The sequence below is a fragment of the Chroicocephalus ridibundus genome, chromosome 3, assembly GCF_963924245.1.
Source record: "Chroicocephalus ridibundus chromosome 3, bChrRid1.1, whole genome shotgun sequence".
In the NCBI taxonomy this organism is placed as follows: domain Eukaryota; kingdom Metazoa; phylum Chordata; class Aves; order Charadriiformes; family Laridae; genus Chroicocephalus; species Chroicocephalus ridibundus.
Genome location: NC_086286.1, coordinates 46,894,308 through 46,916,399, shown reverse-complemented (window position 1 = coordinate 46,916,399; position 22,092 = coordinate 46,894,308). Strand labels below are relative to the sequence as shown.

Below are 22,092 nucleotides of genomic sequence, written 5' to 3'. Positions count from 1 at the left end.
TTGCTGTATGGCTCTACAAACGCTCTCCGGGATCATGGGAACCTCAGCCTGAGTTTGTGCGATGCTCCTGAAGCAGGATGGTGTTTCACATGGAGAGAGAGCTGGGAAAAGAAGAAGCCGGGCCCATCTAAACCTAATATCGCTCACCACCCCCAGCCTCAGGAAAAGAATGAACACAGTGGGTACCATTCCCCCCGGAGGCAGCTCCCGTAAGTCACTGAATTTGCAGCGCAGGGTGGCATTTGGCCCAAGGCGATCATGTGCAGCACCGGTTAATGCGAGGTCAGGAGGCTGTGCAGCTGACAGGTCACCAGCACCTCGTCCAGAGGACCGCCGCGTCTGCTCGGCTCGGAGTCAAAGTCCAATCCACCGCTGGCGCTGAAGGAGAGTCACTTCCACCAGTGCTCCCCTGCCGATGAGCTGGGAAACCTCTGAGGGATGACAGAAAAGTCACATAAAGGGCTCAGCTCCTCTTCCGCTGGGAGAGCCCGCGGTGGCACGCAACCTGGAAAGAAGTAGGTTAATGCAAGCAAGGTTCGTTCTTCTGAATTTTGTTTTATACTAAGAGTTACGTGTTTTGGCAGACTTTTTGATGAATAGGTCATCTGGGTGTGGAAATGTATTCTAAAGCTTTCTGCATCCTTGCACATGCTTCTAGTTGCCAGGAGTTTTGCCTACTGCTTCACTTGGAAAGGTTTAAAAGAAAATGCGAATTGTAGGCAAAGGGCAGAGATAAGTTTTGGTAAATATGTTTGGCACAGATTTTAGCCATTCCCTTGTCATTTGTGAAACAGAAAGAACCCCCACTCCATTATATATAATATAAAAATACAAGTTTCTGTGTTTACAAATGGTAAAAAACCCACATTGCAACCTGCTATATGCACCTCCAGATAGTGTATATAAATATCCATAAAATTGTCTTTGCCTCAGAATGAGCACAGGGCAAGTATGGGAAGAATCTGGACTTTTTCACATCCTCTTCCAAAACTAGTGTTGGTAACAAAAAGATATTTTTTCGTGTACTTCAAAGAGAGGTGAATGTTTCTGCATGCTGGGCTTTCAGAATCAAACTTCTGCGCCTGAAATCTGAGAAAAATCATATGCGCAAGAGCCTAAGAAACTCTTTTCAGATGTAACCAGATACACCGTCCGACAGACTGGAATACTTAAAATCCTTTTTAACCAACGGCATGTCAAGACATGCCTGCTTCGGACACTGTTAAGACATCCAGCCCCCATATTTTGCATACCCTCCTAATTACATTCATATGTTTGGTTTCATATTTGACCTCTCTGTTGCAATACAGTGCCAAGTAAAGCACTCCTTCTCCTTGGTCTGATGCAGGAGTTAAGCTGGAGAGTGCGGGGGATTCATGATCATCATATCCCTCATACACACACTAGAGTGACAGGCACCAATAAGCAGAACAACAAAATAAAACCATGTAAAAAATCCCCAATGCAAAAGTGCACTTTTTAATTTAAAGTGCAGTCTGGGCTCTTTCTCTTTGCCTTGTTTTTTGGAGCGCTTTGGTGTTCACACCTCTAATGTTTCCTCCAAAATCTGGCAGCTCACCAGCTAGCAGGTTTCAGCCTCTCTTTATTAGGAAGAAAAGACTATTTGCACAAAAAATTGCATCATTCCAGAGTGAGAAACTGACTCATCTGAGTTGATAAGACTTTTGTCACTGAATCCAGAAGGCTCAGGTTCCCGGTGCACCAGGAATGGCTTTACATGAAACCCTGGGCTGCACAAGGTAGTGGAAACACTGAGCAGAAGACACCAGCTGCACAGAGAAATTCACTGTTTTCTTCCCTCCCCTAAATTCTCTTAAGAAGCCAAAGCCAAAAATCACATCGCTGTCAGCAAGAACAGGATTGGACCCTTTATAGATACAAACCCAGATAAATGTGATTATTTGGCACTAAATGCATGTGCTTTAAGAGCACGTTATTGATGAGAAAAAGACCTGAGGGCACAGCGATTCCTCAGTGGTGGCCTTTGGACCATTGCTGTTGTTTTGGGGAAGGAAGCACCAACGGCAACAGAAAGAGAGAAGCATCCGGCGGCCTGCACAAGGGTGGATTTCGCTCCTGGCCCTTTCTCGGGTGAGACACAAGAGTTTTTCCCGAGTGCAGTCCGCAAGGCTGGATCACAGGCCCTCAGCCTTCAGCATATCGTGATTTCCAGATTCAAGACAACGCGTCTGGGATTTTTTGGGTGAGCTGCACCTCCTGCATGTTTTACTTGGACAGTCGGGTTTAAATAATACCACGCTGCTCTGCTCTCCTTTAGCACTGTTATTACAGCCTTATTTGTGAAGGAAGAAGAGTAATCCTCATGTAAAAATAATAGTAGTGCAGACCTAGACAGCAGATGGTGTTATTAAATACCTGGGCAAAGTCTAAGGTCATCAAGCTCTAACAATTAACAAGATATATTGTCTATCACTTAATAGGTAACCTCCTAGTGTGGGATGTTTGCAAGGCCGAGCAAAGTGGCAAGTGGTATCTTGTCCAAGCCCAGATAACTCTTCCAGTTAAACAAATATTTGGCAACCATTTTCTTGCCTAAATTTGTTGCTACCAACACGTCAGATAGAAATAATATGATTCCATTTAATCTCCTAAATGATCCCTTCCTTAACCAACTACATTAGGTTTTAACTAGACAGCAACAATTTGAGTGCTTATTGATAATTGCCTGGCATATAGATTCATTTATAAGAGCACAGAGAGGCAAATCCTTAGGCAATGTACATCATCGTGAGTCTGCTGCAAGGTATGTCTGTGACCAGCTCTGGCGAGGAACCGTGCGTGTGAGGTGTGCTCGCCAGCCGACTTCTGTTGTCCACAGAGGTCTTCAGCCATGGAGCGTGTTTCCTCTTACTCACGGGACTGCTCTCCTAGGGAAAGCACACATTTATCTGCGTTGATAAAGTTGAAATTGAACCTCTGTAATATGTGGCAGGGCTGTCCTCGTCGCATGATCTAATAAAATTTTCAGGCAGAGCTCCCTCTAAGGATTAATCTTATGTTGTAACAACTGCACTTTATCAATGTTTCCCTTGATACTTGCCTAGCCTTCCCTGAACTTTACCTCTCAGCTGATGGGTGACTATTTCACTGCTTTAATGGCACTCCCAGGTGTGAGACAAACTTTGTGTATCTGCTCATTTACCCATTTTTCCCACAGTTGTTTCATCCCTGCCAGTACCTTTTAGAGAGTTTGCCCTTAGATGTGGACCCCTCCATCATCTCTTCTGGGACTTCAAGGAAGCCACATTGGCTAAGCATCGCTCTTTGGGGCAGGTTCTGGCTTTCGTTTAATTGCTGTATCGTGGCAAGACAGGGAGCTAACGCAGAGCCCTGCCACTGCCAATAGTTTCACACAGCACTTTTCCTCCATGGTAATTGCTCTCCTGCTAGGATCCATGAACTTGAGAACAAAGTACATTTTATTATTTGCAAGGGTTAGATGACAAATACAAACAGATGGTGCAAAGATGACTCCTAATGTATAGTGATCAAGGAATTTAATATTCATGGGTAAAGGCCTGGAAGATTAAGTAAACAGATTCAGATATGCAGGGGAAAGTATCTCCTAACAATGCATAAAGTCAGCACGGACTTTTGTGCCCTGTTACTGCTTGGGTCAGGGCAATTAACAAAGGGAAAGACTGGCCGAATTTTCCAGGCTTCTTCAAGCGCTCAAATCGGGCAGCATCTCTGTAAGGAAACCCTCGGAAGGGTTTTTTGCAAGACCTAGAAAAAACCCTTCGATTTTGCTATTGAAGAGGGCTGCAAACTCCAGTCTGCTGCTGCTGCCCTTACGTAAAGCTGTCTTACCTGAATGACGCTGCTGTTTTAGCTGGGACTGGTCGGGTGACTTACGATTACTCACCCAAACAAGGGTTGTGGCACTGGAGTCTCACCACACCGCTTTGCCGTTAATGATACTTCTCGTGGCAGAAGCTGGGATTTCGCTGGTGCTGCTTTCACATGTAGTCATCTTGCAAAGGCAATTTCAACACTGATGAATATTACAAGTCAGGTCCTCAGCGTGAATCATCCTGTCCTTCCAGATGACTTTTTCTTTCTGCTGTTTACATCAGAGGCAGGGAATTTGGATGCTTTTTTGTGCCTGTGACTAAAGGCGTGTTTCATCTGAGAAGCGATTTCCAAACTCACTTAAGTCATCCCTCTATATATTTCCTTTTGTTGTTGTTGCTGCTCTCCTTTGGAGCGTGGGCAGCTAGCGAGATGTTTCTAAGGCACTACTGACTGAGCGCTGAACGTACGGCAAAAGAGAAAAGCAGGGGGCAGAGTTTATTAATGCGTATTGCTGGATTCTGCCCAAAAGTTTGCTCTGCAACTTTGATCAGCCTTCCATATTTCTTGTCCAGATCAGGCTGTTGAACAAACAGATTACGGGGGGTTTGGTCATCCTGCCAGCTCAGGCAATGGCTCAGCCCCGGGAAGGTGTGCGCATGGAGCCAGAGGCTGTGGCAAGAGCAGGGCAGCAGCTCTGAGGTATCTGCCTCCCTGCCTTCTCTTACAAAAGCCCCTCGCCGGTGCAATATAAGGGTCAGGATGCCACGGCCTAGAGACGAATGGGAGAAGCGAGGAGATGGGGCAGGGCTGGAGAAGAGTTGAGCTCTGAGCTGCAGCACGCAAAGGGTGGTGGAAAGCTTCCCATGGACATGGAGGTGAGCTCTCCCCGTGGCACTCCACCATGACAGCTCCAGGAGGAAAAATGACACTCCAGACTCAAGAAAAGGCACTGCTGTGTGGCTGCTCTATTCTCATCATCCTTCTGTAGCTGTAGCCACCACAGATATTCCTATGGCTGCCTCCCAAATGACTGAAGACATCAGGCACCTCTGGATGCTCTTTCTTAGGACCTTGCTGCTCTGCCATGCTTTCTCCACAGCACCTGGCAGCACTCTGGAAATGCTATCAGGTACTTGAATCCTCGTGAAGAATGCTGTGTGAGGAAAGGCCTCTTTATTGCCGTGACTCCAAGTCTCAGATTTCCAGGGGGGCCGCAGTGCCGCACAAGGAAGTCACGCCGCTCACAGCAGCAGGGGCAGAGCATCTCCGCGTCTGGTATCTGCTCAGAAATTTGTCTGGCTCTGTGGATGCATTTGGTTGATATGGCTATGCGAGCTGGAATGTGGCCCAAGATGCACGGCAGATAAACGTGCTCTGTGAATAAAAGCCTTTGTTAAGATGGATCCCATCTGTACATGATTTCATCAGCTCCACAAAATGTACAGGACATTCATATGGTGAAATAGGCAGAGCTCCTGTTCCGCGAGAGAAAACCCTTCTGTCTGCTTTTCCACAGGAGTCTGTTGCCATACGAGGAGGTGAAACCTTCTGCCATGCTGTTGCTGCTCTTAACCACGGGATGGGACGAGCGTTGGGACTATGCTAACATCTCCATAAAAATAACGCGCACGGAGAAGCACAAAAAGCACCCCCCCCCCCAAAATTTGGCATTGCCCTCTTCTTTGCCTTCTCTTCCTTAAATATGGAGATGCTTAAAGCCGTGTAAATACAATTAAGGCCAGCTAACGAGCAGTCCACAGTGCTGAAACACTCCTGCCGTCCAAGCCAGCTCCCTGCCAGCCATTTCATTTACCATATGTTTGGTGTGGTTTTTGGCAGAGTCAGCCTGAGGATTTCTTTTTTTTTTTTTTTTTTTGGGCAGGCCTGCAAAACAGTTTTTCCCTGCCTCCACCAAACGTGAACAAGTCCTGTCTGCCACCGTCACGCCACTGCGCAGGGTCAGCCTGGCTGTTTTGGGCAGAATTAGTCAGAGGGGCCTCTGGAAAAAAGCCCAAAGAGGGCTGATTCATTTTCCGTAAGAGTATTTGCGTTAAGGACACTGTAGGAAGACAACTTCTTCAGCATCACGCCCAGCCACTATTTTAGCCACTTTTCCCATCATGCAGCAATATCCCCAACAATCACCGCTTTTTTTTCCTTGCTGGAGAGGCAGCCTGAGGAGGCTACAAACAGCAGTAAAGGTAGATCCCAACGTGAACAGGAGCCCCAGTGGAGCCGGCAGTACCCAGCAGCAGGCCACCCATAAGATTTCCTGCAGCCGCCTCATTTTTCTGGTTTGGTTTCTGTTTCTTTGCTACGAGTGTCTGTTAGGTTTGCAGAGGAAGGCGCCAAGGTGAGAGCCAGGGCAGCCCCTGATGCTGGCCTGCCCGTGCAGCCCGAAAGCCCAGCTCAGGGCGGTGGTGGCCATCCCGGTCTCCCCATGGGTGACAGTTCAGACGCCTAGTGGCAATGCTGCTGGGTGAGAAGGCTGACGGCTTTCCCAGGGAAGGAAAAGGGAGGGTTGGATATGCACCAGGAAGGATTAGCTCACATGGGTGTCAGTAAGAAGCAAAGCTGGCAGGGTTAGGCCACTTTTCTGGAGGCATTGGATCTGGTGTTGGGGACGGCTGCACTTCTGCTGCAGGGGCTGGCCAGCTTGGGCAAAACCAGAGCAAACTGCAGTGTGGGGCAGGTTGTTCTGGAAAGCCAGCACTGGTGCTAATGTGCCTTAACAGACCAGCTCCAGCAGTCCAGTAGTAGGGATGGATGTGCTGGGCAATGCTGGAGGACCACGCTGGGATATAGTGTCCCTTATCCCAGGATGCGCTACCCAGGCATACAGTCTGGCTCGTGCCACTCAGCTAGGGCCCAGGAGAAGTCTAGACAACCAAGAGAAAAAGAAAAGGGAATTTAAACACACCTCCCTGCCCTTTTTTAAGCAGATGCCAGAAGATGGGAAGGTCTGGCTGCCTCTTTCCTTCCTGCCCCATGCTCAGAGCACCTATTCCCAGGGGAATAGCAGTATTTCAGAGAGACAAGTCATGTTCCTGAAGCAGAGGAGCTTTGCAAAGGAGTCACAGGGTGTCTCTTCACGAGGCACTGTTCTCTAGACTTGCTGACCTCAGGGAACAGCTTTGCCAGGTGAGCCCTCCAAGCAAAGATTAAAAAAAACCCCAGTAGCCTGCAGGGCTACAATTCCTTGCTCCCTTTCTGCTGAATTAATTGCTAGAAAGGCAGCACAGCTGCACAGCAGCCAGGCGCTCCATCCCATCGCTTCTGGAGGAACACATTAGCGTTTGGCCTTTCCTCTGCATTTCTGTTCTCAGAACCACTGTGTCTGACTGTTCTGATTCACCCTGGAACTGGGACATGGAATTTGGCTTGATATCCATTGGAGGGAAATGTAAATATTCATGCCTGTAGCAGATTCTTTTTGCAAGCCCGCTACCCCAGCGAGCGAGCGCCCGTTCCAGCTGGGAGGAGGACTGTCCCAGCAGCATGGGCAGGAGCATCCTTTCCCCTGCCTGCCCCATCCTGCCCAGCTCAGACCCGCCCCGGGGCTGCTGCTGGAGGCACCAGACCTGGGTGCCATAGGGGTGCCGCAGGGCCCGGGGAGCTGCCGTGCACTCCCAGGAGGGGCTGGCCCCCTGCCTGTGTGGGGCAGGGCAGGGGCTGCCCCCCAGCACCTGCGGAGGCAATTCTGGCTGAGTCAGCCAGAAGAGCGCTGAGGTTGCCCTGGGCTGCTCCCTCCCACCACCATCCCCCCACACCTCCATCGCTCTTCCCCAAAGACACAAGCTGGCCTTTAATCAGAGTTAGCTATGCACTGCTAACTGTCAGCATGGCTTTTGTTCCACTAATGGGTGTTTGCTGTTGTGAGGCTGGAGCGTGTTAACCCCAGGCAGTGACTCAGCACGCACACCCCTACCTTGGATGCGGGAGAGCTGGAAGGGAAGCGATGGATGGCCGGGGCTGCCACATGCGCGGCTGCCGGGTTTCATTCTTCCCTTTTCTCATTTCGGGTGAAACCGTTGCGAATTTCACAGACCTTTCTAAAGGCAGGCAAACAAAGGGGAAATTAATTCCGAGCTGGGGAATTAACATCAGTAAACAGCAAGGGCATTGCTAAATGGTAGCGACTGGTCTGCCTCCCCTGCAGAAGCAGCGGTGGGCAGAGGCAGGCTTGAAAAAGAAGGGGAAAGCGGCTGGGCGAGGGCAGGGATCTCTGCAGAGAGAACCCAGTGGATAAAAGGCAAAAAGAACAAAGGGAGAGAGGCTGGGGAAATATGACGGAGCAGATGCATCGCTTATCTGCTCCCACATCAAATAAAATTCCCGAGTGTAAACCAACAGCAATGACTAACCCAAAGCTAAGAACCGGCCTTTGGAAGGGGTTGTGCTGCTGTAATCAAAGAGCCGAGGTTAAACCATTTTAGTTAAAGCATTGTACACGTGGGCTGCTGATAGAAGAAAAAAACCAAACCAAACCAAACCAAAAAAACTGGGCTTTATGGCTTCCAATGAAGTATCACAAACACGGTACCTTCCTGGTGCAAAGTGCTGATCTTGTACAAACGCGTGCTTCCATTTATCCAGAAATTGTTGACGAATTAACGCTGTACTGGCTGCCTTTATGCTGGATAAGGCACAGTCTGTCTTCCAACAGGTGGTTTAATGCCAGCAAAAAAAAGAATAAAAAATTGAGAGCCAGAATAAGCACATGGTACATAATTTTGCCTCTTCCAACAGAAATGTGACTGTGAGTTCACAAATAATCCTGATCAACCTTATCCTGGATACTGCCACTTGTCTAATTTTCACTTAAATCAGAGCTATTTTACTTTAATTGTCTATTCCAGTTAAATGTATGTCCGTGCAAATGTGTCTAGCTCTTTATTCCCCATATAACTAATTTTCCAGGGCAACACAAATGCCAAGAAAAATGGTGCCCGTGAGCCGTAGGGTGCTGACACGTTCATTTGGCAAACCCCTGCCCTGTTCTTGGGTGCTAGAGGGCCCACGGGGTGTGTGGGGTGAGCAGGGACCTTCCCTGGGGTGCTGAGGCCAGGCGAGGGCTTCGGGCAGGGGCAGGTCAGACGGGAGCAGGCGGCATCTTCCATCGGGTGTGGAAACTGCCTCCCCTGGGTTTATTACTGCAAGGTGTGTGCTTGCCTGCACACTCACCCCAACCTACCCTCACCTGGGGATGGAACAGGCCTGTCTGGCCCCAATATTTCAGATTGAGGGAGTATGTGTTCACTTCTGCCACCTCCAGGAGAGAGGAGCAGCGCGGGCAGATGTAGGCGGTAGCATCTCCAAATTGCAGCTTAATCCTCACCAGCTCATGAGTCAGGGCTGTGACTCACGGGCAGAGACAATTTGGCGAGAGGGGGACGCAGCTCCTGCCCCAGCCATCTGCCCTGTCTGCACCATGATTTTGGTGGTGGCCTGGGCACAGGCTGCACCGTGATTTTGCACCACACTGCCTTGGCATCGGCCCTGCGAGGCCAACCGGTGGCCAGCTGCGCTTGCAAGAGGGCAACCTGCTGCAGTCTGGGGTCACTGCAGCCCCCTAGCCTCGGCCAGAGGCTCCAGCAGCAACACAGGCTGTGGGGGGCATGTGTCGCTTTGGTGTCCAACCCCCTATAAATTACTCAGAGTGTGGCCCGGAGACCCACCTGTCCTCTGAATCCTCTGAACTGTGTTTCCAGGGCAAAAGGAGGACGGAAACCTGCTTTTTTATACCATGGGTTTGGTTCAAATAAGTATTTAGATAGTAAAACTTAAGCCCTGCACGTCCTGCAGCTTCTTGGGGTTTTGCTTTTTCTTTCTCTCTGAGAGAGATCAGCCTTTGATCACTGGAGAGCAAGAATATTTCCACCCATGCACGGTAAGTCTGTTGGTTACAAGGCGCTCAGAGGAAATGGGGTTCCTGTGAAGGCCAGATTTTAGGTGCAGCAATGATTTTAGGCGCATCAACATTTCAGGCGTTAAAGGCGAGTCTGCATTTTAAATGTGTTGCATGCAGCACACTGCTCCAAAAAACTCTCTACCTTAGGCCAGCCCCAAGGCTTGAATATTAATAAGGAATTTCCCTACATGAACGACGTGTACTGCCTCATGTCTTATGCCTGCCTCGAATTTACAATGGCCTGCTGCGGCCATAGGAAAGTCTCATGTCACTGTAACTCCGCGTCAGCCACCGGCAAATGCTGTGGATGATACCGTTCTGCTGAGATGCCCTTACAAGTGGTTTCAGCGCAGCTTTCCCCTGAGGAGCTGAGCGGATCTGGGCTGAGCACGACTGGACTTCGAGGACTCCAGGTGTGGTGGCTCAGGTGGATGGGGGCAGAGCTGTTTGTCTCACTGTTTCCACGCTGCTGCTTTATTTTTAACTGCCAGTACTGAGTTTCCCAGAAGGACTGCATCATCACGGACAACAGGGTATTAAATCTAAGGGACAGATTTCTGCAATGGTCGCTTTTTTCCAAAATCCACTGAGACCGCGGCAGCTGCCAGAGGGAACACGCTGGGAGTGGGTGCTCCGTGCGTCCCATCTCCTGCTTGCGGCGCTGCCCCACAGGGCCGGTGTCCCCTCCGCATCCTCCCCCGGTAAGAGGAGGGCAGGCCTGCTGTGGTGGCACCTCAGGCGCTTTGTCTGCATTATGAAAAGGCAATAGTTGGAAAGTTCTTTCTGTGTTTCTTCCCTTGAAAGGACACGTTTAGTGTCACTGCCTTGCTTCGGATACCTGTCATACGTGGGGCTGAAAGCAGCGCTAAGTGGGACAGCCAGGTTTCGTTTGTGTCTTTGAGGGGACCAGTGATGTTGCCATGCTCTCCCTCTCAGAGCCCCGACTTGCAAACCTCTCCATGGCTCCCTGCATCTCTGCGCATTGTGGGCATCATTACCTTTAATCAGCCTCTGCCTTCCTGCACTGTGCCGGTGTGGAGGGCTAGCCTTCAGGGGGGTGGGAGCAAGCCGGCACTGGAGCATTTCTCAAGGCGTTCTTGCCTTGTCCCATTGCTGCAGGCATTTGCCCCAAGTTGGTTATCACTGCTTTGAAGTCTGACATACAGAAAGTGTGTTTTCTTAGAACAGGGAAGGTATGAAAATGCTAATGGCGAGCAAACTGACTGCAGAGGGAAACATTTCCAGTTCTCCTTTTCGTTTTGTTTTGTTTTGTTTTTTTCCCAGCTCATAGAAGTGCCTCTTTGTGCTTGAGACAGCCTGCGATGACAGATCAGTAACGACCCCCAGAGACGTCCCCCACCGCATCTCCCTACAGAGATCCCCCCAAGCTTCTGCCATGAGCCGTCGCTGGAGGACAGGGGGGACACAGGACTGGCTGCTGGGGTGGTCACTGCTCCACACAACACCACAAGCACCCTGGCTTTAACAAAAAAGGTGACGCTAACCCTGTGTTTCCGTGGCATGCAGCAAGCGACCAGCATCGCCATGCTTTCATTACCTCTTTTTCATGCTGTAAGATGAATGTCCCTTCCTCTTCTCCTCCCTCCCCCCTCCAAAGCTTCGCCAAATCTGGGAACATGGGGTGAAGGGAGCTGTGCCCTTTGCCACCACCACTGCCATGCAACCCCCGTATCCTGCCGGCCACCCCTGCCCGCCCTTGGCAAGGTGTGGGCAGCATCCGTGGGGTGGGCAGCCACCGGCCATGCCGGGGTTTGCTCCCCCTGGGGACACCAGTCCGCCTTCCACGCAGCCACTTCTCTCAAGCTGTTTCCAAAGTTTCAGGCGGGCTCAGAGACGTTGCAACCAAAGCACTCGGGAGATGTTGCAACGGGGTATGTTGTTATATAGTGAAAACCGCCTTTTTCTCACTCATGCCCACTCCTGCCGTGGGGCTGCATGGCGACTTACATCTGGGACCAAGTTAAAAATAATTTGTCTCTTGGGTTATTTTTAAGCCAAATCATTTCCTTGATCCCCTTCAAATGAAAGCAGAGCGTGGGGAGGGAATGGAGCACCCACGGCACAGGCGGCCCCAGAGGAGGTGTGGGTCTTTGAGGGGCTCATCTCTGCTCCCACAGATGCCCACACAGAAAGCCAGTCCTCAGAGGTTTTTAGGGCAGGCTGAGATCACACCCATTAATTGTTCCCTTCGCCTGCTCTTCCCTCGCCTGATTACAGGTTGTCTAGACTGAGAAGTACAGGTTTTGCTCTTGGAGTATGAGCAGAATAACGTCAGACACGCTGCCTTCCACGTAGTGGCAAAGGGACGTCAGTGCCTGCTGGAGGATGCTTTCTCGGGCTGGCTGTACCTCTGCCACCTCCCCACCCAGGGAGAGGACGGGGCAGCCCCTGCCCGCGTGGAGCCTGCTGCACAGGTAGGGCTTTGTTTGCCAGGGCACTGAAAAATGGCTCAGTATGGATCTGAAAGCCATTCATCATGGTGGGATGAAACACAAGTCACTTTGAAGCCGCTGTCGGTTGGTAAGAAAATAATTTAAAATTAAACCAGTTCTGAAACTATCTACCGCAAGTGGTTACAAGCCTGAGTGTTGTAAAACTGGACCGTTTCCTCTTTTCCTCGCAACGATCATGTCCTTGATTCCTCCTTTAGGGTGCTTTGGCAATTCTTGCACAGTAATAAAAAGGCATGACACAGCATATGTTTTGCGGCTCACCTTGCCAAACAAAATTACAACGTTAGTGTAGCTTCTTTGCCTTTGCATAATGAACTAGAGAGAGGGTAAGCATCTGTGCCAAGATAAAAGAAAAAACAAGAAGTACAAAGGTCTGGTTTAAAGCAGACTCCGTTTAAAGAAATTCTTTTTAGAATGACTTATCTTGAAACTGTTACAGACAGTTAGGGAAAGTCATACAGTTTCTAAATGTCTGTTATGTTTTAAGTCTGCAGCTACATTGCTAAGATTTAAGGAAAAAAAAAACTAGATGCAACTTTGAGAGCTCAGAAACGTGGCACAGCAGAGCATCATCTGCGCAACACGTGCTGGGGCCAGGAGGAAGTGGGCTGCAAAGGAACTGCTTATTCCCCGCTCCTCAGGTTCCCTGGGCATCATTTGCATTTTTAATGGCGTTCGGGGCAGGCCTTGTCAACAAGGGGAATTTGCTGTGTGGGGAGGAGGTAGACTGGCCTGTAGGTGTGCCCGTCTGTTCTGCCTTTTTTGTCACCTTTCTGTCATCCCTGTCCCTCAGGGACTTGAAAGGAAAGCATGGACCTCACTGGGAAGTCCAAGGGAAGGGACGGATTTCCTTGTACAGCGGATGATGACAGGGAAAAAGGGAAATCCTTCCGTCTATGGATCTGCCAAATCTGTTCCAGGAAAAAGGCAAAAAGCTGCCCCAACTAATGCCACTGCACTTATGCCTGCTACAAACCCATGTTAATAGCTGAGTTAGGATTCAGGCAGTCTGAGTGGTTCAAATACTGAAGGTTAAAGACCAGATCCTGCTTCATTAATGCCAGAGACAAAGTTCCCAGCAAAAGATCTGGCCCTTAGTTTCTGGAAGTCCAACTAAGTAAATTAAGAGGAAAAAAAAAAAGAATAACGAAAAGAAATAGATGAGGAAAATTTTGCCATCAACTATGGCAGCTGGCATCAGCGAGGTTGCCCAGGTAGAAGAGAGATCCAGCACTCTCTTGCTTTTCGGCAGACATGAAACCTTGTCATCCTCTGCTATCACAACCAACACCCTGTTGTGCAAAGTGCTATACAGCCACAGAGACGGTGTCAGTCTGCCCAAAGTCCTTACAAAGCCCCTTGCACAATGTCTCTGCAGCCAAAACTCATTTATTAAAAGCTTGCTTATCAGAAATGAGGTCCAGTCATTTGATGGGCATTAGATACGTTCATGCATTAAACGCGACTGAAATATCACCTGCTTATCCTAACCCTTGTTTGTCCAAATCACCTTTGCATTCACTGTGATACACTATGGGTGAGATTTGATAGCATTTGCTAACCATACAAGAGTTGAGCCCACAACTCTTCTTTTGGTAAGAAAAGGTATCAACCAAAACAAATGAGTTATTCTTCGATAACGAAGACAAGAGAAATCTCCAAACTCAGTGGAAAAATAAGTCAGTGCTTGAAGAACAGCAAGAGGTGGAATCAGTGTGGACAGAAATGTGACCAAATCTGTGAAGCACCATTATGTGTCTGACAGTACCCATCTTGCACAAACCACACCAAGGTGCCCTTCCAGCTCTCTGTAGGCACAATTTCCCTGGGATACTTCAAAACCAGCTTCATTCCCAGGCCATGTCCCCATGGTCCACATGCTCTTGGAGGCTGAGGTAGCACCTCCATGGCCCTGGCCCTGGCCCTGGAGCAGCGCACCCAGGAGGTGGCTAGCCCCCAGCAGGCATCTCTGAAAAGAGTCAGAGATGCTTCACACTGAGACATGCTCAGCTCATTTCCTGCGTGAAGCAAAGGAGATCCAACCACCAACCGGCAGCCTTCAGCCCAGCACTTTACTGCAGGTGAGCACAGCCCCCTCGGAGGCAGGGGTGGCTTTGAGGATACTCTCTGGCATCCGCATCGGATTCATGGATCAACTTCAATGCTTCTGGCCATCAGTGTCCTGGTTTGGATGATCGCTGCTAATTTTACGGCGGTGGGTGTTTGGCAGTGTAGCTCTGAGCCAGCCTCGGCGTGCTGCTGCGCCCCGCGTGCCCTGCCCACAGCCCTGAGTGCAGGGCTGGCTCCTGAGCTGCAACTAATAGCGTAAAGCTTCCGATAAATCAAGGGTTTCACAAAAGCGTGAGTGGCTGATTTCACAATGTGATTAGAATTACCAAGGGAAAACATTTCAAATGTTCAATAATTTACACCTCTACTTTTAAAGTACCTTTCCCCATTCCACTCCCGTAACTTTACGGGATTCTTGCCATGTTCTTGAAGCCGTTTCCTTCCTCATGTCGGCTCTCATTGCTGCTGAACACTCTGGTAATAAATAAAAGTACTGTATGGCTGGAGATTGTGCTGGGGATGAAAAAAATACAATGCCGTTTATTATAAAATAGTCTATGCACGCATCTGATCTTAGCATGTGCTCTGCATCCTTCCAAAATCAAGACAAGTTGCAAAGTACTATTGCAAAATTTGGTTTATATTCCAGCTTGCTTTTTGTGATGCTTCTTTTTAAGAAAGCATTTTCAAACACATTTTCCATTAAGTTTTTCCATGCCAACTTTTCACTCGTAACAGTGTTAGCAAAGTCAGGCCTCCCCTTCATGGTTTAGCTTTGAAAGGTTTTAAATGTAAATTTGGAACTCATATCACACATTACTGAGGGGCAGGAACTGCTTGTTTGTTTGTTTATGTATTTATTAACTAGGAATTATTTTCTCTCCAGCGTGCTTCAGTCTCCTACAAGTTCAGCTCTTTGGTGAACTAATTCCTCAGCATGAATGAGAATTGAATTCTTGGAATAAAAAACTCAGTAGAGAAAAGTTAGGGTAAATTGTCCTTTCAGCTACTTCTGCAAAAGTGCTAGTAGCATATCGAGACGTGGGACCGACGTGCGGCTTTCGGTCCTCTCTCATCAAAGTCAGCTGGAGATTTGAGCACTGGGGGCTAGGTGCAGGGTTTTGGGCAACTGGGTATTCTCAGAGGAGCAGTGGAAAGCCTTTCTGTTACAACACGCTTTTGCCTGAGGTGAGTTACTTTTAATAGATGTTTTGTTTTAGGAAGCTTGAAATGATGAGCTGGCACTGCTGCTTTTGATTTTACTTCAGGGAAGATGAGCTACACGTTCAGGGGGTTCTCTGCTTGCCAGAAGTGTGATTTGTTTTAACCAGAATACCATTTGGTTAGTGTAAATACGCCAGTTGTCTAAGCCTCTAGGTATGCATTTAGAAAATAAATACATTACCCATCCATGTCTTTATGGGGAAGCCTTTCAAATCTTCCCACCTTTTTTTCACAGCTTTTTTTAAGCATTGTAAAGTCTGATCCGAAGTCCAAGAGCATAACCAGGAGTGTTCTCCAACTAATGACAGTCGATTCTGAATTAGACCATAAAAGAAGGATGCACTGTGACAGCACTTTGTAAATTTGCTTTTTCTTTTTAGTGAGAAATCGGCTTTCTGAGACCCATCTGAGTAGGAGAATATGCAGCACTGAGCACCATGGCTCTCTCTTTCAACCACTTGTGATTAGTTTATTCTCCTTGAGGTCTGAAGGTCTCTGCACCTTCCCAAGGAGCTTCCTATGAGTCAAAGAGCAACCATCGGAGGACGCATCAGATCAACAACTGCTAGACAAAGAACAGAAATCAGACCGCCTGCAAGGACACCCGCTATTGATGTATCATCGTAGCTCTTATATAACAGCGGAAGAGTGTTTTCTTTTTATACAGTTCTACCAAGAGAGGAGTCAGTTGTAAAGTTGTACTCATGCGGTTGTTTGGGGTGTTAAAATGAAGTCAACAGCTCCTTTAGAAACCACCCCAGCCCCTGGGCAGACATCCACGGGAGCTTCGGGAGCTCTCTTTCATTCTGAGTACCCCATAAAGAAACTTCTTCTATACTGAATTCATTAGCTGCCGCTTCACCCTAACGCCAAGACTTGATGTAGTGAAGCAAAACTAAAGTGAAGTAATGAAATCAATAATGTTATTACAATAACATGCAGCAGAGTTACCGGCCACCCTGCTAACAATACTCACAGGCAAATAGCTCGCTGCCTAAAGGGACATCTGAAGAAACACACCAGAGCTATAGATCACAGCCAAAAGCCAACTTGTCTTCACCCTGCTCAGGTGAGATTTTCCAGAACAGCACAGGGGCAGGTGCCCAGGGACAGCCCTGGGCTGGAAGAGGGTTAGCTCAGGTGGCATGGCAGCAAAGAAGAGAAGACAAGCAGCTCCCAAAAGCAAGTTTTTTGATGGGAGTTTCGCACAAGAAAGCTCTTCTGGTACTAATGCAGCTAGGGTGAGATGCTACCAGGAGCCGTGCACACTGTCCACTGGAAAAAGCTGGCTGGGAAAGATCAGTCTGGTTTTGAAGGCCAGATGCGTCTTGGTTGGCCTTTGAGAAGCTGGAGGCTCGGGCTTATCACGAGGACTCCTCGATGCTGTGGCAATGATAACAAAACAGCTCTGCTTGGCCTGAGCCTCCATGTTTAAAAACATACTTTAATGCCACTGCTTACTTGAATAAAGAAAAATCTCACTATTATGCTTATCACACATAGAGTTTCTAAATGTTCGTAAGGTTTAAGCCCTCTCATTGTACAAAGATCATAAAAAAGTCCTCAGACAGACAGACAGAACTGGCAAGTATTTTCAAAACATGCTTATACTGTTCATGTTTGACACACGTATAATACAACTATTTCCACCACTGTTAGCTACATCTCTTGGAAACTAATGACAAGTTCATAGGCAGGGGCAAATAATTGTGAAAGGTAATACTAATTTTTCTTGACACAACTAAGTGCTAAATATGCAGGGTCTTCTCTGTTTATTTCTATTCTGGTACTCTGTCTGTGGCCTTCCCTGAACTGACTGCAGCTGCCATCTCTTTAGCTTCTTCCCAGCTAGCTACTCTGCAAAATTTTACTCTAACTAATATATGGGAACTGGTTTTGCAGGTGAAGGTGAAAAGCAACTGGGGTGAGAGTGACCTTGAAGCGGTAGTAGTCATGATTTCTAGGAAAGGAGGCAGTGGAAAAAAACAAAGACAAAACAGCAGACCTCGAGAAGAGAGACTTTAGCTAACTCTTGGTGTGAGTACACATGATCCCAGAGGAACAAATCTGAGGCGGAAAGGATGTCTGGAGAGTTGGCAGTGCTCTAAGGAAATTGTATGAAAGGCAGAGTCACAAAAGATACAGTACAGAACTACTTGTGAGCTGCTCAGCACAGGGGCAGCTTAGCCCAAGTACTGAAGGAGGCTGGTAAGGTATCAACTGTCTAAATCACGAGCTCTTCATTAGTTTCAGAAGCGCAGAGGAAGCACACAGAAAGTGGAACTAGGTCATGTTACTAAGTATAAAAGAACAGCATAAGCATGGAGGAACAACATGAAAAAGATGTAAGTGATGCAACAAGCAGTGGGCGTGAAGTGCATGCACTAGTAGGAATAGGAGGGCCAAAGGGACCGCAGGGTTTCACGAGGAGAAGGAGATACTGAGTGATGATGCCAAACACGCAAAAGCGTTTGATACTTTTTTCCTTCAGTCTTTGCTGAAAGGTGCTCGGTTTAACACAACCAGCATAAACAGTCTGAGGGTAAAAATACTGGCTGCAAGAAAGAACGAGGAGGTCAGATAACATCTGAATAAGTCAGATATGCAGATATATTCCAACTGACAAGTCCTAAAAGCCTTTTGTCATTCTGGGGAAAGCAGCTGAAGCCCACTTGGGGCCATCAGCACAGAAGTCAGGGGTGGGGTGATGTGTTTCTGCACGCTGGGAAAGGCAAACCTAACACTGACCATGTAAGGGGGGTGGGGGGCAGGAGAAGCCAGGAATCAAAGAACAGGCAGACTAATTTCAAGTCCTGGAAAAATACTGGAAGTAGTAATTGGATAAACTATTTTCCAACGCCTAGAAGACAAGAAGCAGATGAGGAGCAGCAAACACTGATTTGACAAGAACAAATCACATCAAATCAATCTAATTTCCTTCTACAGTAGGCCTTAGATCTTGATTTTAATAAGGCTTTTGCCATCGTCTCACCTGACACTTTCATAAGCCAAGTAAAGAAACACGGCTTAAAGAAACTGCTATTAGAGGAGTGTACAGCTGGTTGGAAAACCAGACTAAGAGCAGTTATAAATGCTTCACTGTCAAACTGGCAGTACGTATCAAATGAAGTCTGAAGCCATCTGTTTTATGTCTGGCAGCATACAGTATTTTCATTAATATCTTTGAAAAAGAAAACCACCAAGAGTAGAGAACACTTATTAAATTAGCACAGGACACCATGAAGAACATGCACTTTGGAGAACAGGAGGAGAATGCAAAACAATCCTGACAAATGGGAGAGGGGGACGGAAGAGAAGCTCCATTCAATAGAGACAAAGTGGAGCTCTGCATTTGTGTTAAGCATCATCAAGGACTACAAGATCAACTGGGGAACAACCAGCACAGCAGCAGTTCTGCAGAAGACGACCTGGAGATGACAGCTCAACATGAATGAGCATGGTCATGCTGCAGTAAAAAATGAAAGTGCTCTAATGAGGTGTACAAACAGAAGTGCAGTCTGTGACAAACAGGAAACCATTCTTCCCCTGTTGTCTATGCTGTCAAGGCTTCATTTGAAGTGTCATCGGTGCAGTTTTGGCCACTGCAGTTCAGGGAGACTGAGCTGATTGCAGAAAGTGCAAAGGAGAACAATGGCAGTGGTCCAGAAAAGGTGTGGAGTGGGACAGGATAAATAATCTAAAACTAAAAAAATGCATTGATGAGGTCGTCTGTACCAAAGTGCGGGGGAGAGGAATACGGGGTAGTCATCATCTAATATATAAACCAGGAAGGGAATAATCTTATTTCTAAGTCCATTTGGGGTACTAGAGTTACAGTCTTAAATTAGAGCAAAAAAGCCTTCCAAGAGCCAGAACAGGTAAGTGCCTGAGTAGGTTGCCCAGAGAGTTGAAGAATACCCAGCGTTAGAGGTTTTTGAGCACTAATGCAAAAAGCATTAGTCAGTTGATCCCACCTGTGGTTCAGGGAGGAGCAGCTGGGCCAGCCAGTGATCCTGCCAGCCCCCACTCTGACAATTTCCAGGACTGGATAGGCTTTGGGATTCAACTCACAGCCTGCATCCGAACATCTCAAACACTGGAGGACATTTCTCGGTGGGGAAAACCGAACCAAGCAGAGTGATTGTAACTTTAGCTAGTGAAAGAGCTTTGGTTAGAAAAAAGAGGGCAACAGGAAGACATAAAACCAGTATGGATCTGGTCAGCTTAATACAATGGGGCGATGTTAGAATTTGCTTGCAGCCTACTTGGTGTTGTCCCACCGACAAAAGTGGCATCTTGTCACAAGCCTTTGGGAATCTGCTGCTATAGGTTTCCTCTTGTAGCTTACAGAGCAACAGCATGGCTCTGAAAAAATATCCTCACACTCACTCTTTCTCCTCTTTATCTTGACGGTAGCATCCTCTCTAGTGTCTCTTAGGGACTGTCCTGGTATGGTAAACGGTGCCAACGCTTGTTGGCATGGCTAAGGATAAGCACAAATTAGATGTGGGAAGTGTATTCCTGTGTGGGCTCGTTCCTCCCTGGGGCTGTGTTTGCTTGTGTCAGTTGGGGACCAGGCTGGTGGTGAGCAGCTGGGGGGCTGGATCGGCAGGTAGGCAAGGGCATGGATGAGGAGCATGTGCATGAATAGGCAAGGAGCCTCTCTTAAGGCTGGTCCCCAGAAGGAAATTAGGAGTCCAATTATATAGCAACTGGGATTCCCCTCTGCACCTCTATGTTCGTGGAGGCAGAGGTGAGTTGCAGCTCAGAGCAGACGCATGCAAAGGTGAGGGTTGATCTGGTCACTGCGTGGTGCGACTGCCACTTGTCTCTAACCACGGGCAAAGGACCTTTCACCTTTCCTTCCATCTCTCCCACTTGCCCTCCCAAAAAGGACTTAAAACCCAAGAACAGCAGCCACTAGAAGCTCTCACATTTGGGGTAATATCGCAGGTGAATGTGAGACCTCAGGACAAGTATGTCAAACCGGACCTGACTGAGATGATCTCACAAGCAAAATACGCAACACTGAATTCTGTGAATATTACGATGGAAATGACAAAGCAGGGAAACAGTTGCAGAGATGGCACAGATGGACACCAGCTACAGATCACACAGATGAGCAGAATGTTACATATTGTGCACAACAAATGCTCAGTTTTTCTTTTCAGTATTAATAAAAAAAAATCAGTAGTACCAATGATTCCTTCTGTGGATTGTGGGCAGTATATCAGAGAGCAACATGTGTCTTGCCAGCATCAAGGAGCCTTGCTCTTCCTGCAAGAAGAGACAAAATTGCCATCATCGTCAGGGGCACTGTCCAGCCAGATCTCTGTACTCGTTCCTCACGGTTCAATTTGAAATCTAAAATAAGGCATGGCTTGTGATTTTATCGACAACTATCACTCCTATTAAGCTTTCATACATTTTCAGGGCTTCACAGAAAGAGCTGGTTTTGGACCTGTGCTAGAGGGACCTGTTTATCGGCCCATCCCAGGCGATTGTGGGAGGGCCTGGGGTGATGGCCACCTCTGGAGCTGGCAGCCCCTTGGGCACCAAGGGCAGGAAAGCCAGGGCAGGCAACGGGGAACCATCTCCAAGAACAAGTGGGGCTGGCAGCCTCTGTGGACAATGTGGCGCAGGTGCCGCCGGGGCCCGGCAAGTGGAAGGGGAGTGGGTCGGCCTCTGGCATGCTCCTGGGGAGCGGGGCGACAGGGCCTGCAGGAGCTGCCGCAGCCTCCCCGGCCAGGAAGCCCCAGCAGAAGAAATGTTATTACAGTGCAAACAGCTACCGCGGTTGCAAGCGTGGTAGGAAGTGACACTGCAAACAGAAATGTAACCTGTCAAGGCCACAGCTATATGCTTGGGCCCAACTGCTTGTCTTGTAACCGAGTGGTCCCACAGCTCTCCACTCCCCAAAGCCTGAAGGCATCCGCACACGACCGGTGTCCCAAATGATAAAAGCTCCATAACCTGCCCAAAAAACCCCAAGAAAGCCACCCCAAAAGCTCCGACCCTGTCTGCGTGTGCATGCCAGCCCTAATTGTAGCCAGCAGGACCATGCATCTGAGATAAAAAAGCCTTTGGTGCTAGTGCAGGCCTTGCAATGCCATGGTGGAAAATGTTAGAGAGGACTAGCAGAAGTCCCTAAAAGAAATAAAATCAGAGCTGAAGGAAGTTATACCAAGGATCACAACATTTGACTTATCAGTGTTGTGGTCTGAAGCATAAACCTAAACAGTACCAAATGTTTGGAAAACTGTATGCTAACTGTAATGAAAATAATAATTTTTGTAAAGTATTCTTTACCGAGGGCAACCCTCAAAGACATGCGTTGATTAAGGCAAAATCCATGGATGCTGGCCCAGCGCTGGAAGGGCTTCTAAGGATGAATGCTGGCTCCATACCCACTAACTTGGCATTCGAGATGGCTAACCCTCCCGAGGGGAAGGGGCCACCACACAGTCCTGTGCGTGCCTGCCCTCTACGCTGACCTTGCAGGGGGCACAGCTGGGCCAGATTTGGTGGAGGAGCAGCATGCAGGAGGTCTTGGGCTATGAGACATGATATGCCTCC

The 22,092-nt window shown here is 48.2% G+C and overlaps 1 long non-coding RNA gene across 2 annotated transcripts; it reads left to right on the top strand.

Annotated features, from left to right (window-relative positions):
- Nucleotides 1-388: 388 nt before the first annotated feature.
- Nucleotides 389-15,220, top strand: LOC134513012 (uncharacterized). 2 transcript variants are annotated; one of them, XR_010070296.1, is made up of 3 exons: nt 389-515; nt 11,033-11,242; nt 11,987-15,220. It is a non-coding gene; the product is annotated as an uncharacterized LOC134513012 (long non-coding RNA). The 2 variants fall into 2 exon arrangements; XR_010070295.1 differs by having other exon boundaries at nt 414-534.
- The last annotated feature ends 6,872 nt before the right edge of the window (nt 15,221-22,092 follow it).